Source organism: Ambystoma mexicanum, chromosome 2p (genome assembly GCF_040938575.1).
Source record: "Ambystoma mexicanum isolate Mex_15411 chromosome 2p, UKY_AmexF1_1, whole genome shotgun sequence".
Classification (NCBI taxonomy): domain Eukaryota; kingdom Metazoa; phylum Chordata; class Amphibia; order Caudata; family Ambystomatidae; genus Ambystoma; species Ambystoma mexicanum.
Window position 1 is genome coordinate 424,711,982 of NC_090923.1, and position 14,668 is coordinate 424,726,649.

The window sequence follows — 14,668 nt, forward strand, 5'->3', positions numbered from 1 at the left end:
CAAGTAACCAATCACATATACATACTTTTAAGGGAGGTATAGATTCTATGCTTAGATGTTCACTAAAAGCCTATTGCATTTACTCGTAGGTTTTTGTAGTTTGCCACATAGGAGGACATTGGTAGTAACATAGGTCAATGTCAATGATGATGAGTTTTTGATATATAAGCTCTGTTTTTTATGAAACTAGTTGCATAAGAGTATGGAGCGAATTCGTTGATGTTCACTGTACTCCCTGTTTTAAATACTTGATAATAAAACAGTTATCTTTTTTGCCAACTACCTGAGTCGTTTCATTTATTGATGTATGAATAAAATCTGCATCCCCAACCATCTCCAGGGTAATTGCTTCTCATCTTAAAGGGCTGAGGTTATTCAGCTCACACATTTACACAGTTTTGCGCTATACAACAAGACCATAGCCGAAAGCATACATTCTATCGATAGGTCTACTCTAACTTCCAGACCCAATACACAACAAACCGGAGTGTTCCGAATGGCTTGCATAGAATATCATCACAAACTCATCACAGATGACATCATAGACGCACCCTACTTTCAGGTATTGTTAGGAATGCCTTGGCTTGTCAAACATAATCCCTACATCGATTGGAGTAGTGGGGCCGTGAAGATCTAGTCCACCCATTGTACTAAATTTTGCAACCTTGAATCATTAATAGATCCCCATGAAAAATCCAAATTAAATTCAGAACCACCAAAAACACAAACGATGGACACCGCCCTTACCGTCCCTCCTGAGTACAGTGACTTTCTCAACGTCTAATAGTTAAATCTGGGTTGGGCTCATGCTTTACCTGTGTCTTGGCAGGTGACATGCACTCAGAGCCCATCAGTGGCTCCCAGACACTAAGTATACAGTTGGCTCGGCCCTCTGTCTTCGTGTGTGACTACCGGGGCACATGAAGTCAGCTTGATGCAAAGCCTGCATATATGTAAAGAAATGCAGTCATTGTTTTCCGCTGGACGCATGGCAGTTTGAGTCGTGATGGACTGCCAAGTGCTCATGTTGCGGCGCGACTCAACAGGTCAGCCATCTTGTATAGGCGAACATGTAAAGAAACACTGGTGCCAAACACCACAGGCTGCTTATGAATTAATGCACACATGTGGGTGGACCATTGAATGCCCTAAGTGTGTGAAAGTGCATGACTCCGCCGGATCAAGCATCCAACGGCGAAGGCCTATAACCAACTTGATTTTCTCATCTCATGTCTCTCAAGCTGGCATCGATTTATTACGAGAATAGCACCGACCACTGTAACCCTTCATTGAGTCTGTGAACGTGCATTTGCAAACAATGTATCCATTGTTGCTCCAATATTTACAGCCTGTTTGTTAAGGCGAAATCACTTCTGTGGTTCATAAATTGGCCAATGACCAACCACCTTAGGTTGTCAGCAGAATGTTTAATTTCATGGTACTGTTGCACCAAGGTTGCATTCCTTGTTGCATTATGTATTCTGGATCTGTGCTTAGTGATGCATGGCACCATGTAAAAATGAAATGTTTGTGATGTACATAACTTAAGTTATGATCAAAATTATGATCCTGGGATTTTCATACATCTGAGGAATTGGACTAATAGACAGTGAAATTAGTGTTGCAAGCATCTAGTGTCAGAGTTATAACTATTTCGGCGCAGTAGCAAACTGCGAAAAACAGTGGCTCTGTCCAGGAAGAGTGTGCTGAAATAAAATTAGTATTTTCTGACTCGCCATAAAATGTACGATCCAAAAATACATAGAAAATTACGTGGACATTCCAAACACATGAATAGGGTTGGCAAATTAATATTAGGATTTCAAATTACTCAAATTGGCACAAAATAAGTGATTCAAATATAGTTTTTTATTTATTTTTAAGAGGTTCTTAAAAATAATAAATATTACAAATAAGGGGATTCAATCATGAAATCAATTGCAGAGTTTTAATGTTTTAATTAAGCATCAGAGAATTAATACAAAAAGCAACAAAAAAATGATTTTTATTTTACATGTTTACATTTTTAATTACTTATTAAATACATAGATTTATGTAGTTATCTGAAAAATTAGCATAGCTGCCATGTTGTTAGATTTTCAGAACCCAAAAGGGTAAAACCCACGTGTCATTTTGAGGTGACAAATCTTTCTCCTCCCTCAGCCTACATTATACATATCTCACACTTCCTTCTGGCCCTATCAGCAACCAGTGGGCGTCTCTGTGGGAGGTAAAGGGAGAGTGCTAGCCAATCGTACCGTGGGAATTATCACTTCATTCCTGAAGCTAGCCTGCTGCCGTACTTTTGCGAGGAACAACTAGCAGAGACCCCTCAATCCTTGCATTGGAGACAGTGATAGGGAAATCTAGAAGCTATCTGGGACCCAATCAGAGGAACCAGAGGGAGTCTGGGTGCAGGAGAACATCCTTGACCAGCTCTGTGCTGTCCTCACAGGAGCCTTGGTGTTTTTCGCCTGACCAATGCCTCCCATGTAATTAGAGATATCCTAAATGTCATCAAAAGTATGAGGGGGAAAATTGCCAGCCTTAATCTCCATCTCACATAGCGGGTAGGCGGGTGGTACTGGGAAGACCCTTGGCACATTGTATTAAATCCAATTCATGTTAATTCCATTATAGAGAATAACCCTATCCATTTAAATTGAATTGTGTTGGGAACAGCCTGCCTTAATCCTTTCCATTATATTGTGGGGAGGGAGGAAGCTGTCTAAATCATTAGCCTATTGAATTGAAGTTAAATAAATTCATTCCCATATAGAAAATCACAGAGGGAGTGTTGTTAGAATTCGAAACCAACAAATTCATGCCCAGTGTGTTAGAGCTGGTATAGACAACAAACAATGGGGTGACTGTCCTTCTGATACCCATGACTTCTGTCCCAAAAGGGAGTGTCCATAATCCCAAAATCAGGAACCCTAAAATGCTGCTATTCAAGTGAATGCAAAATGAAAAATTTCCCATTGTATTTGTATTTTGTTTATTATTTATATTGCGCACCGAATCCTGAGGTAACTGGGCACTGGAAAGGACTTGTGAGTTACATACATACATACAAATCAATGGAAGTACTGTTAAAGTACCGGACCTGTGGTTACAGAAGGTCTGGAGGCATGAAGCAATTATAACAAAGCATAGGCAGAAGTGTGAACAAATGAGCAACAAGAGTAGGATCTTGGCGTACGCAGGGGTAGTTAATGGAGAGGTATATTGTTGAACCATTGAATTGGATTTGAATGCCAGGAGGGAGGGCTCTTGTCTGAATGCCGTAGGTATGGAATTCCACCATTTGGCTGCTTGGACTGGGAAGCTTACTCCTCCAGCAGTTTTTAGGTTGAACCTAAGTACCTAGCGTGCTTTTGCTGCTAAATTTACCCATCCGATGCCCACATTGCTAACTAGCACCAGCATCCAGTTTGCAGTAACCAGCGCCCTCCAAGTGCTCTACGTTGGAGATATTGCACCCAACCTCCATTTCCTACCATGAGGGAGGCACTACCCTCCAAGATGGATGCCTGCCACATGGCCCAGGCATTGCATGTCTAATTTCAGGCCAGCCCACACTGCCCCGCTCTGATTGGCTCTGTGTCCCTAACATTGCCCAATCACGCGCCGGCAGGTGAGGCCGGCCCTCGTCAGCAAGGCCTAGGAGTCAAGGCTAATACCTGTCCAGAGCCAGTCGAAGCCGTGCATGCCGTCAGCCAGACCCCCTGTCCGGGCTGCCTTTTCAATCTTCAATTATACAACAAAGGTAATTTCTCAAGCCTGTTATACCCTACTCTGTTTTCCAATACGGTGCCTAAGTGGTTATGTGTTAACCCCCACTGTACATCTCCATCGGCTCACTGACAAACTTGTTCACCCAAGCTAAGACTTTTAAGCCTAAGGTGCTAACTCCATCCTTGCCACCATGTCTCCCTTTGGTTCATGAACTCTAGGCTATTTTGCCACGTTATAGTGTAACGATTACCATTTGCTGCCTCTTTTCCAGTTGCTAAGTGTGTATGCTACAAGTTTATTCCTTGCTGTAAAGAATCCTTGCTGTTGTGTCTCTGCCTACACGCTGTCTGACTAACTTTAAGTAATCTGCCTCTACCTCTCCACTGTACCTCATTTTACGTCGCCATCTATAACACTCGACGTTACTGCTGACCGATCAGCACCATGTGAGTCAGCACAACGATTATCATCCTTGTGTTTCTAAACTTGTCTGCATTGCCACCCTGCATAGTATCCTGCATCCAGGGCCCAACTTCATCTTGCTGCTAACTAATCGTCCTCAATCGTCCTCAATCTGACTATACTGCCTGCCCTATTAGCTCGAATCATACTGCCTTCCGAAGCAGTCACTATGCCTCCTCCTGTGTGATTGCGCATATGTTGGCTGCGCTATTTGGGCACATTTTTCCTATTTGCAACACAATATATTCACATTGCCTGCACTATTAAAACTGGCGATCTGCTCGCAGCTGCTCCCGGGTGCATTTACAATACCCATATCACTCGAATTGCTGCATTGTTTTCACTTGCATTTTGATTATGTAGACACTGCCCTTATAACGTTATTGCTGCACTGTTCCCACTTGCATCTTGATTGTGCTCACATTGCCCATATCTTTGGAACTGGTGCATTAGTCTTACCTATACCCGATTGTGCTCACATTACTTATATAACTTGATTTGCTGGACTGCTCCCACCTGCATTTTGTTTGTGTTCATTCTGCCTTTGCCATTTGAACTGGGGCGTTGTCTTCCTGTACCTGATTATCCTGATTATGCTTACATTGCACATGTCATTCGAACTGCCGTCATGCCCTTATTTGCATCCTGATTGTGATCATACTACCCGAATTGGTGCACTGTTCTTAACCGAAACCTGATTGCTTCACTGCCCATAATATCAGAGTTTACTCATCGTGCACACTTGCAAGTCAGATTCTGCTCAGGGCTTCATCGGCCACACAGGTTCACTAAGACCAAGCCTATCATTAATTGCTATTATGCTCCTACCGCTCCTGCCAATTCCATACTAATGTCTACTGCTGCACCTTGTGACCGGCTGCAAGTGAAGCCACTTTATGCAATCATAACCTACTATGCCAACTGCATTGGTGTTTACTGCTTGAACGCGAATGCCAGCCACAATGACAGTAACTCTGCTTCATTGAAATTGCCTATTGCCTATTACCACTGCCAGTCACTAGGTGCCCCTCTGACATAGCCCTCTATTAGCCATTGTAGGTCCCAAGATTGCCCAATGCCTAATGTCAGCTACTGCGAGCCTGAAATAACTAACCGCTTAACTTGTGCGCCCGCTGGAAACAGCCTACTGCCAGACACTGAGCTGCGCTCATAACATAATACACTTGGTACTAGCCCATGCCCCTTGCCTCACCTACGCTAAACTATCTTGCTCTACCCACTACAATGTGCCTTAATAAGACCCAGATAGCATCTCTGCTGTGCCTTACCATGTTAAGCATTGCTATCATTATGTCCTCCTACATATACGCACTGTGTCTCACTATGGACAGAAACAACAGACTTTGAGCTAGACTACCCCGCCTCTACGAGCCTATATGTCATAGTAACAAGGCCATTAACCCCCAATATAAACCTACCTCACGGTACACCAAGCCACATCCCAACCTAACTATACCTTGTAACAACACCACTCAGCCCAAACCTATTCCAATAAAAATCCAAAACACACCTAATGTAACCATACTATCTAGTGCTTTGATCAGTATGAGGACCTTAGTGGCCCACACCACTGATATAGCAGACACTCTATTATCTGATAACCTTGACCTCTTGGCAGTCACTGAATCATGGCTGCATGAAGCTGCAGGTCCAGAACTCTCCCTAGCTATCCCTGAAAATTACCAATTAATAAGAATGGATAGACCTAACAGTAAAGGAGGGGGCTTGGCTATTATAGCTTAAACTAACCTTGCTACTAGACTACAAGCCTCATCTCCTCTCAAATCATGCAAACTCCTCATAGCCAAACTGCCCATCTCTAACTGCCACACACTAACTATCTACCTAATATACAGGCCACCTGGCCCCATTGGAACCTTCGAAGAGGATCTATCCAGTCTCCTAGCCATTAACACCAAAGACTCCTCACAAATCCTATTATTAGGTGACCTGAACTTAGGATTTAATGCCCCAGATGACAAACCAGCCCAATCTATAGCCACTATGTTAGCTGAACACGGCTTAAACCACAAAATTGTCACCCCAGCCCACAACAAAGGTAGGACCTTGGATTGGGTCGCTACTCTGAATTGTGATACCACTATCACCAAAGTTACCACTCAACACTGGACAGACCACTACCTCATCGACTTTACATTAACTCTTAATATACAAACTACTAAAGAGAAAATAATGGCACCCCCCCTACCCACTAGAGCCAAAAAAACATAACGCCAGACATTCTCCTACCATCGCTGCTACCTACTATCAATGCTCTTCCAAACAACCAGCATCCTGAGCTCCTAATAGAAAGCTACAATAATGCTATGAAATTAGCTTTAGACACCATTGTGCCTCTAAAACTTCAAAAAAGTAAACAACAAGCTCACCTAAATGCTTGGTTCACCCCACATCTAAAAGAACTAAGAATGCAAAAAAGGAAACTAGAATCTAAATGGCGCCATACCCCATCTGAAGAAAATAAACTGCAACATAGACTTTTCGCCAATAAATACAAAAAAAGAAATCCTACTCACAAAAAAAATCTCTTCAATGAAAGAATCTGCAACGCAAGCGCCAATACTAGAGAATTATTTACCATCCTAAGGGAGCTGGAATCCCCTGTACCACCACCCGACAACATTGCCAAAGACAAATAATGGTGCACCAGCATCCAAAATGCCCTAACAAATAAAATTAAAACACTCCAAACTAAAATTGCCTTAAAAATGACTCCCTAACTCCCAATGAAACACCACTCATCACCAACCCTACTACTACCAATTTACCCAGCCTCGACCCCTTCAAATTCAAAAAGATATCCATCCCGGAAACTGAAAAGATCATTGCCTCCCTCAAACCATCCAACTGTAAGGGAGTCAACTGCCCAGCCCAGCTAATTAAGGATGCTGCAAGGGATTTAGCTCCCTTCATAACCAAATTGATCAATGCCTCCTTCTCCTCCAACACCATCCCGAATAACCTAAAAGAGTCCTGGGTCCTACCACTCCTCAAGAAGCAAACCCTAGACCCTGCCATTCCCACTAACTATAGACCCATCATCACGGTACCATTTCTCCTCAAGATAATAGAGTAGCATACCTGCAAATCCAGCACTATCTTGAAACTAATCAACTCTTAGGCACCCGCCAATCAGGATTGAGACCGCAGCATGGCACAGAAACAGCCTTAATTGATCTTAAAGTACAGATTGACGAACTCAATGACAAGGGAAACACTGCCATGCTACTCCTCCTTGATCTGTCGGCGGCATTTGATCTGGTGAATCATGCAGTGATGGCATCGGCTGTCCACTTTTCAAATGAGGCTATAGCCTGGATCCAATCGTTTTTGGACAACCGTACAAGAGAGTTTTCTCAACATTGGCATCAGGAGACCCTATCAAAATAACTTGCCGTGTACTCCAAGGCTCTTGCGTCTAGCCAACTCTATACAATATCTTTAAAAGCCCCTATTTGACAAATTGGACAGACTGGGTGTCACCTACACAAATTATGCAGATGACACCCAGATCTTCATTCCCCTTTTGGGCAATTTTGACATGGATACAGCCTAGATAAACAAAATATATCTCATCATTCAGGCATGGATGGCCACACACGGACTATGCCTGAATGATGATAAAACTGAAATCCTACTCCTCGGATGCACTGCCAACTTAAAAAAACTTAGCCCCAACTAAGAAGCATTTAACATTGATGGCAATCTAATCACAGTTTCCAAAACAGTAAAAACACTAGGTTTTCACCTCGACTCAGCCCTAACACTAAAGAAACAAGTTAACTCCCTTGCATCCTCTACAGCCTACACTTGTAAGTTTATTAGGGCAAGCAGAGCTTTCCTCACCCAAGCCAGCTGTATCATAATTGCCAATGCCCTAAAACTCTTCAAACTTGACTATTGCAATGCTCTGTATTTGGGAGCTAATAAATACATCATTGACAAAATTCAAACATTGCAAAATTACGCCCTTAGAACTGCCCTCAACTTACCCTCTGAAGAACACATCTCTAACACTAGAAGAAAACATAAATGGCTCAAAATTTGCGACATAATCTCACTTAAGACAGCATCACTCACCTTCAAATGTCTTAATAATGCAGCCCTGCCCTTACCCGGTAGCAAGAATTGTGAGAAAGACTTCCACCCGCCCCACCAGAACCGCCAACTCCTACTGCCTTCAGATTCCCAAATTTATACTCGACATCAGAACAGACCAGTCCTACTACAGCTTTAGACAGAATATACTCGCATGGCTACAATCCAATGACCCCCAAGATTAACCACACCAATCCACACCTACTAACCTGACTGTACATATGTATATTCTTTAACTGATTTATTGTGATATGATGTATATGATGTATATGTTTATACCCAACATTGGCATGTAATTGATGCAATGTATATGTTTATACTGTGCCTGTAACTAAGTTTTTAAGCAATCTTGTTTTCCTGTTCTCTGTAGCACCCTGTTACCTTTGGGTTTGGTGCGTCGTACAAAATCAATAAACAAACAAACTGTAATGCGATGAAATAGGGTAGATCTGATGGTGTGGGCTGACTGATGCATACAGAGTTTGTCGGAGAGATATTTGGGTGCTGTGTTCGCAAGGCACTTGTGTGTCATTACTTGTGTGGGGAGAGTGACTCTGTCGCGAACTGATAGCCAGTTGGCATTGCGCCTGAAAGTAGATAAGTGGCTGGATCTGGGTAAATTAAGTGCTGATCATGACGAATTGTTTTGCAGGACCTGGAGTATGTTTAAGTTCAGTTCAGAAAAGCCTAGAAAGAGTGTCTTACAATAGTCAATTTTAGACAGTGCTAGTGCTCTGGCTAATGTTAGGCAGCTGTTGGTGGACAGGTAAGCTTTACAGCTGTAGATTAGCTTATTAGTATGGGCTGTGCAGGATGCTATCAAACTAACTTGTTTCTTGAGGGACAGTGTAGAGTCAAGATAGACCCCCAGTGTTTTTATTTCCTTTGAGACCTTGATTGGGTGGCTGTCAATGTTGAAGGTTGTGTACCTATGGTCAAGCTTATTTAGACATGCCTGCGTGCTGATGATCAGGAGCTTGGTCTTGTCGTCATTAAGACATAGGATATTGTTAGCCATCCAGGCCTGGATTTATAGATAGATGTCATTCAGGAGTTTAGAATCTTGATCATAGCACCCTATGAGGGGGATGAGGACTTGGGTGTCATCTGCATAGTTGGTGTAGATGACACCCAATTTGTCCAGTTGATCGAAAAGGAGCTTTGTGAATATATTGTATAGTGTCGGTGACACGCATGAACCTTGGGGGACTCCACAGAGTGTGGGGCTCGGGTCTGCAGAGGCTGATGGGGAGAAGAGTCTGGTGGTCCTATAGGAGAGAAATGAGTTGATCCAGTCTGAAGCATTGGTGGAGAATGCTGCCGCTGTAGTCAGGTGCCCGGTTAGAATTTGGTGGTCGTTGAGGTCAAAGGCCGCGGGACAGGACCAGGAGGATCGCTAGCTTGCCTTTGTTTTTCGTTTCGTCCATTTGGATCTTCAGGTCAAGGAGGGCTGTCTCAGTTCCATTCCTTGGCCTAATGCCAGATTGTCTGAGGCCTAATAGGTTGTTGTCTTCTAGGTGTTTCTGTATTTGCAGATAGGCCACTCAGTCTAGAATTTTTAAGAGGAAGGGGACGGTGGTGATGGGCCTATAGTTTGTTGGAATGCTTGGGTTTAAGTTGGCTTTTTTCAGTAAAGGCATGACCCATGCTTCCTTATGATTGTTAGGGAGTTGATTGGAATTGAGGGATGAATTTAACAGTGTTGTGATGAATGGGGCTAGCTCTCTGGCTCCTTCCTTGATAATGGAGGCTGGGCAAATGTCACCTTGACAATGAGATGGTTTCAGACTTTTATGATGTCTTCCACTTCTTTCGGTGTTACTTGGGGAAACTCGAAAGGTGTGCAGTGTGGTTGACATTTCTCAGGCACCGGTATACGGCGATGGCAGATTGAAAGGCTAGTCTTTTTTTAAGCAATTTTACTTTGTAGTAGGGAGATTTTGGCAGCTAGTGCTTGCTGGATTTTTGTGCACCAGGCTGCATCCTTGGTGCAGTCTTGGGATGGAGGTGCTGGGGTTTTGAGCTCCTTTAGGATACTAAAGAGCTCTTTAGTGCTTGATTTGGCGTTGTGGAATCTGGTATTATAAGCTTCTTTTTTGGTAGATAAGATAGCCGCGTTATAGGTTGCCGCTGCTGATGTGAACAGGGTTTTGTTGTGGGTTGTGGGTGATTTATACCAGGTGGTTTCCACTGACCTTTTTGGTATTCCTGAGGATTTTTAGTTCGGGAGTGAACCACTTGTTAAGATGAGCGATTGGTTTAGCTTTTCTTAGTTTGAGCGGACCAGATGTGCCTAATGCTGATTCCCTTGCCTCCCAAACCAGAATCCCAAAGCGCAGCCTGTTCTTTGTATGCAGGTGCAAAACAAAATTCCCCATTTATTCCCTTTTCCCAACCTTGCCTTTCAAATAAAAGCCTAAAAAACGATTTTCCCATCCAGTTTCTTTTTCAAAAATTGCCTTTCTAAAAATCAAGCGAAACACAAAATTTCCCATTGATTCCCTTGGCTCCCAAACCAGAATCCCAAAGCACTGCCTGTCCTTTCAATGAAGGTAATTTGGAGTTCTGATATTGTATAGTGCCACAGCATTGGTGGTTGATGTTGGTTGTTAGTCTGCTTTGTCAAAACTTAAATAAATAAACAACTATTTTCTTACTATACACTGGCCTGTTTCTTAGTCCATTGGTGGCATGGGTTGGTGCAAAATAAATGGGAGGCCTCACCAAAGTGGAATCTGTATAAATGCTTTGGGCACGTGCCACTTTGCGTGGGGGGGGGAACTCAGGGAAGGAACTCCCTGAATTCAGGATGACCACCTAATAAACTGCAGCAACTTCCTATTGATAGATTTGCTGAGGACTGGGAGCAACTGCAAGGTAAACTTACTTGGTTGCAAAGTAAGTTTATTTATACCACAATGGCCTATCTAAATAGATTGACAAGCATAACCCCAAAGAATGTTGGTAGCCTAAGGGACACAGTGCGAGGGTGAAAGAATCCCACAAAAGTCTGAAGTAATACATTTACAATAATAATGCATGCAAATTTTCCATACAATAACACAAGCACCAAGGAACAGCAATTGGCACCGATGTGAAATAGATCTATATCTACACCAGATCATTGAATTCAAACACCCCTCAGTGCAATCTCCCCCGGCCTCTACTCAGAGCTCTCATTAACACTAGGTCACTCCCAGCTAATGCACTGGATATCAATGATAAGATTGCAGAAACTAGACCTTCTGGCCTTAGGATTTAATGCCCCAGATGACAAACCAGCCCAATCAATAGCCACTATGTTAGCTGAACACGGCTTAAACAATAAAATTGTCACCCCAACCCACAACAAAGGTTGGACCTTGGATTGGGTCGCTACCCTGAATTGTGATACCACTATCACCAAAGTTACCCCTCAACACTGGACGGACCACTACCTCATCGACTTTACATTAACTCTTAATATACAAACTACTAAAGAGAAAATCATGGCACCCCCCTACCCACTAGAGCCAAAAAACATAATGCCAGACAATCTCTTACCATCGCTGCTACCTACTATCAATGCTCTTCCAAAACAACCAGCATCCTGAGCTCCTAGTAGAAAGCTACAATAATGCTATCAAAAAATGGGAAAAAACTAAACTTAAGCCCCCCCTGTCCAATTCACCGCCAATATCTGGAACACACCACACCCCCATTTCACTTTAGAAACATCTCAGAATCAGAAACAACCAACATCCTCAGAAACAACCAACATCCTCAGAAATCTCCAACCCTCCGTCTGTAAAGAAGACATTGGCCCAGCATCCATTATCAAAGATTGCTACGAAGCCCTTGCACCTTTCATCAACAAATGTATCAACTCCTCATTCCTTGACAACTTGGTCCCGGCAAGCCTTAAATAATCCTGGGTCCTTCCCCTACTGAAAAATACATCTTCGGACCCAGAGGGGCCTAACTACTACCTCCTAGTCACCACCCTTCCCTTCCTTCTCAAGATCCTGGACAGAGCTGCATACATTCAGATCCAACACTATTTAGAAGCAAATTAGATCCTAGGGGTTTGAAAATGTGGCTTCCGTCCAGGTCAGGAGACGGAATCAGCCCTACTGGATTAAAAAATCCAACTGGATGCCTACAGAGATGAGGGCACCCCAGCCATCTTCCTTTTACTGGATCTCTCGGACGCCTTCGACCTTGTAGACCATGAAACCCTTTGTCACCACCTCACCACCTCTACTAACTTTTCTCACGAGGCCACTGTGTGGATTGCCTCCTTCTTATATGGTAGATCCATGAGAGTCTTCTCAGACAAAGCGAGTGCCCAGCCTGTGCCCATACTATCTGGCATCCTGCAAGGCTCTTGCCTCTCCCCGTCATTGTACAACATTGTCACTAAACCCCTATTCGACCTACTAGATAACATTGCCATATCTTATACTAATTATGCCGATGACACCCAAATACTCCTTCCCATGTCAGGCTCCTACAATGAAGACCCTATCAGGCTCAACAAAGTATACGATACCATCCAAATCTGGATGGCCATGTGCGTCTTATGCCTGAATGATGACAAGACTGAGATCTTACTGGAAGGTTCTCCCTCCAGGCTGCAGAAGCTCAGCCCCCAGTACACCTCCTTCAAAATGGATGGAGTCAAGATCCAAGTATCTATGTTTGTTAAAACTCTGGGCATCTACCTGGATTCCTCTCTATCTATTACCAAACAAGTGAGTGTGGTGGCCTCATCTGCAGCCTACGTGGCCAAACATATCAATTCAGGTAGATAACTGCTAATGCCTGAGAGATGCCTTACCATTGCAAGAGCAATCACGGGGGCGAGACTGGATTATTGCAATTTACTCTTTGCTGGAACTTCCAAACATAACATCAATGAACTACAGATTATTCAAAATAACTCTCTCCAAGCTGCTCTAAATATTCCTAAAAGAGACCATGGGCCTCATTATAGCCTCATTATAAGTTTGCTGGTCCAGTAACTACAGTACCAGTAAGCTTGCCGGTACCGTAGTCACCGGAATGGCAAACTACGAGTTCTGCTCGGGGGTGCCTTTTCGCCCGCCAGGTCTGACCTGGCGGTAGACCGGCACCCGCGAGCAGAACATGTTGGATGCACCGCCACCATTACGAAATGGTGCTGGTGCATCCAGCCTCCCCATTGAGACCCATGGGGCTCAAATGGGAATGGGGGAGCATTTTTTTCTGGCACCCGGGAATGGGCAATTACCGGGTCCGCCAGGGCCGTAATGACCCGGTAATTGCCCATTCCTGGGCACCAGAACAAAAACTGATACCAGCAGCAGCCTTGCCGGTTTTACCAGCGCGGCTACATCCGGTCTAATAAAGTCATCCCCTATCTCAGCCATCAGAACAAAGGCACACTAGCTCACCATCAGGGAAAGGATCATTTTCAAAACTTTATCAATTACCCACAAATGCCTAAGCAACACTGCCCCTCAATATCTGGACAAGAAAATCGAACAATCTAAATCCAGCAGACCGGTAAGATCCCTCCATGCTAATCGACTGGTCCTCTCTAAAGTGAAAAGAGCCAAAGGAGGTGGAGTGAGGTTTCCCTCTGTGGCCACGAACCAATGGAACGCCCTCCCCCCAGAACTAAGAGCAGAAGACTCCTTGCTGGGCCTTCCGCAAGGCCCTGAAAACCTGGCTATTTGCCTAATGCGCCCACTCGAACACAACCGTTTACTACCGTTCCAATCTGTACTGTTTACCAAGTTGGATGCGTCAGGGGTATATAGTCACTCCTCTGTTGAAGCTTTTTGTAGCATGTAACTGGTCCACAACAGCACCCTATGGCCTCAGGGTTTAGGCACTTTACAAATCTAAAAATAAATAAATACCCTCTCTAAAATGATGCCCATGACCAGGCCTATTGATCAATAGAATTCCAATATTAGAAAATATGATAATAAAAGAGTAATGTTTCTTGATGGAGTCATGGTCCCCTTGCAGCAATTGAAGCTCCATTGTAATGTTATTATCACCTTTTCTAATTTTGGAATTCTATTGATCAATAGGCCTGGTCATGGGAGTAATTTTAGGGTGGAAGCGGGTGTTTGTCACCCCAAACTTATGTGGCACACCATTTTGTCCCATTCATTTGGCAGGGGCCCCTTTCAATTATACGCAGTACAGGATAAAATGGAAAAAATCCCAGACCTGCAGTGAACGTCTCATCCTGGACACAACTGCTCTCTGTACATTCAACGATAGTATAATATAAAAGTTTCATACATCGTACTGCCACGGTTTCCACACGGATATGTGCACAAATAATATGACA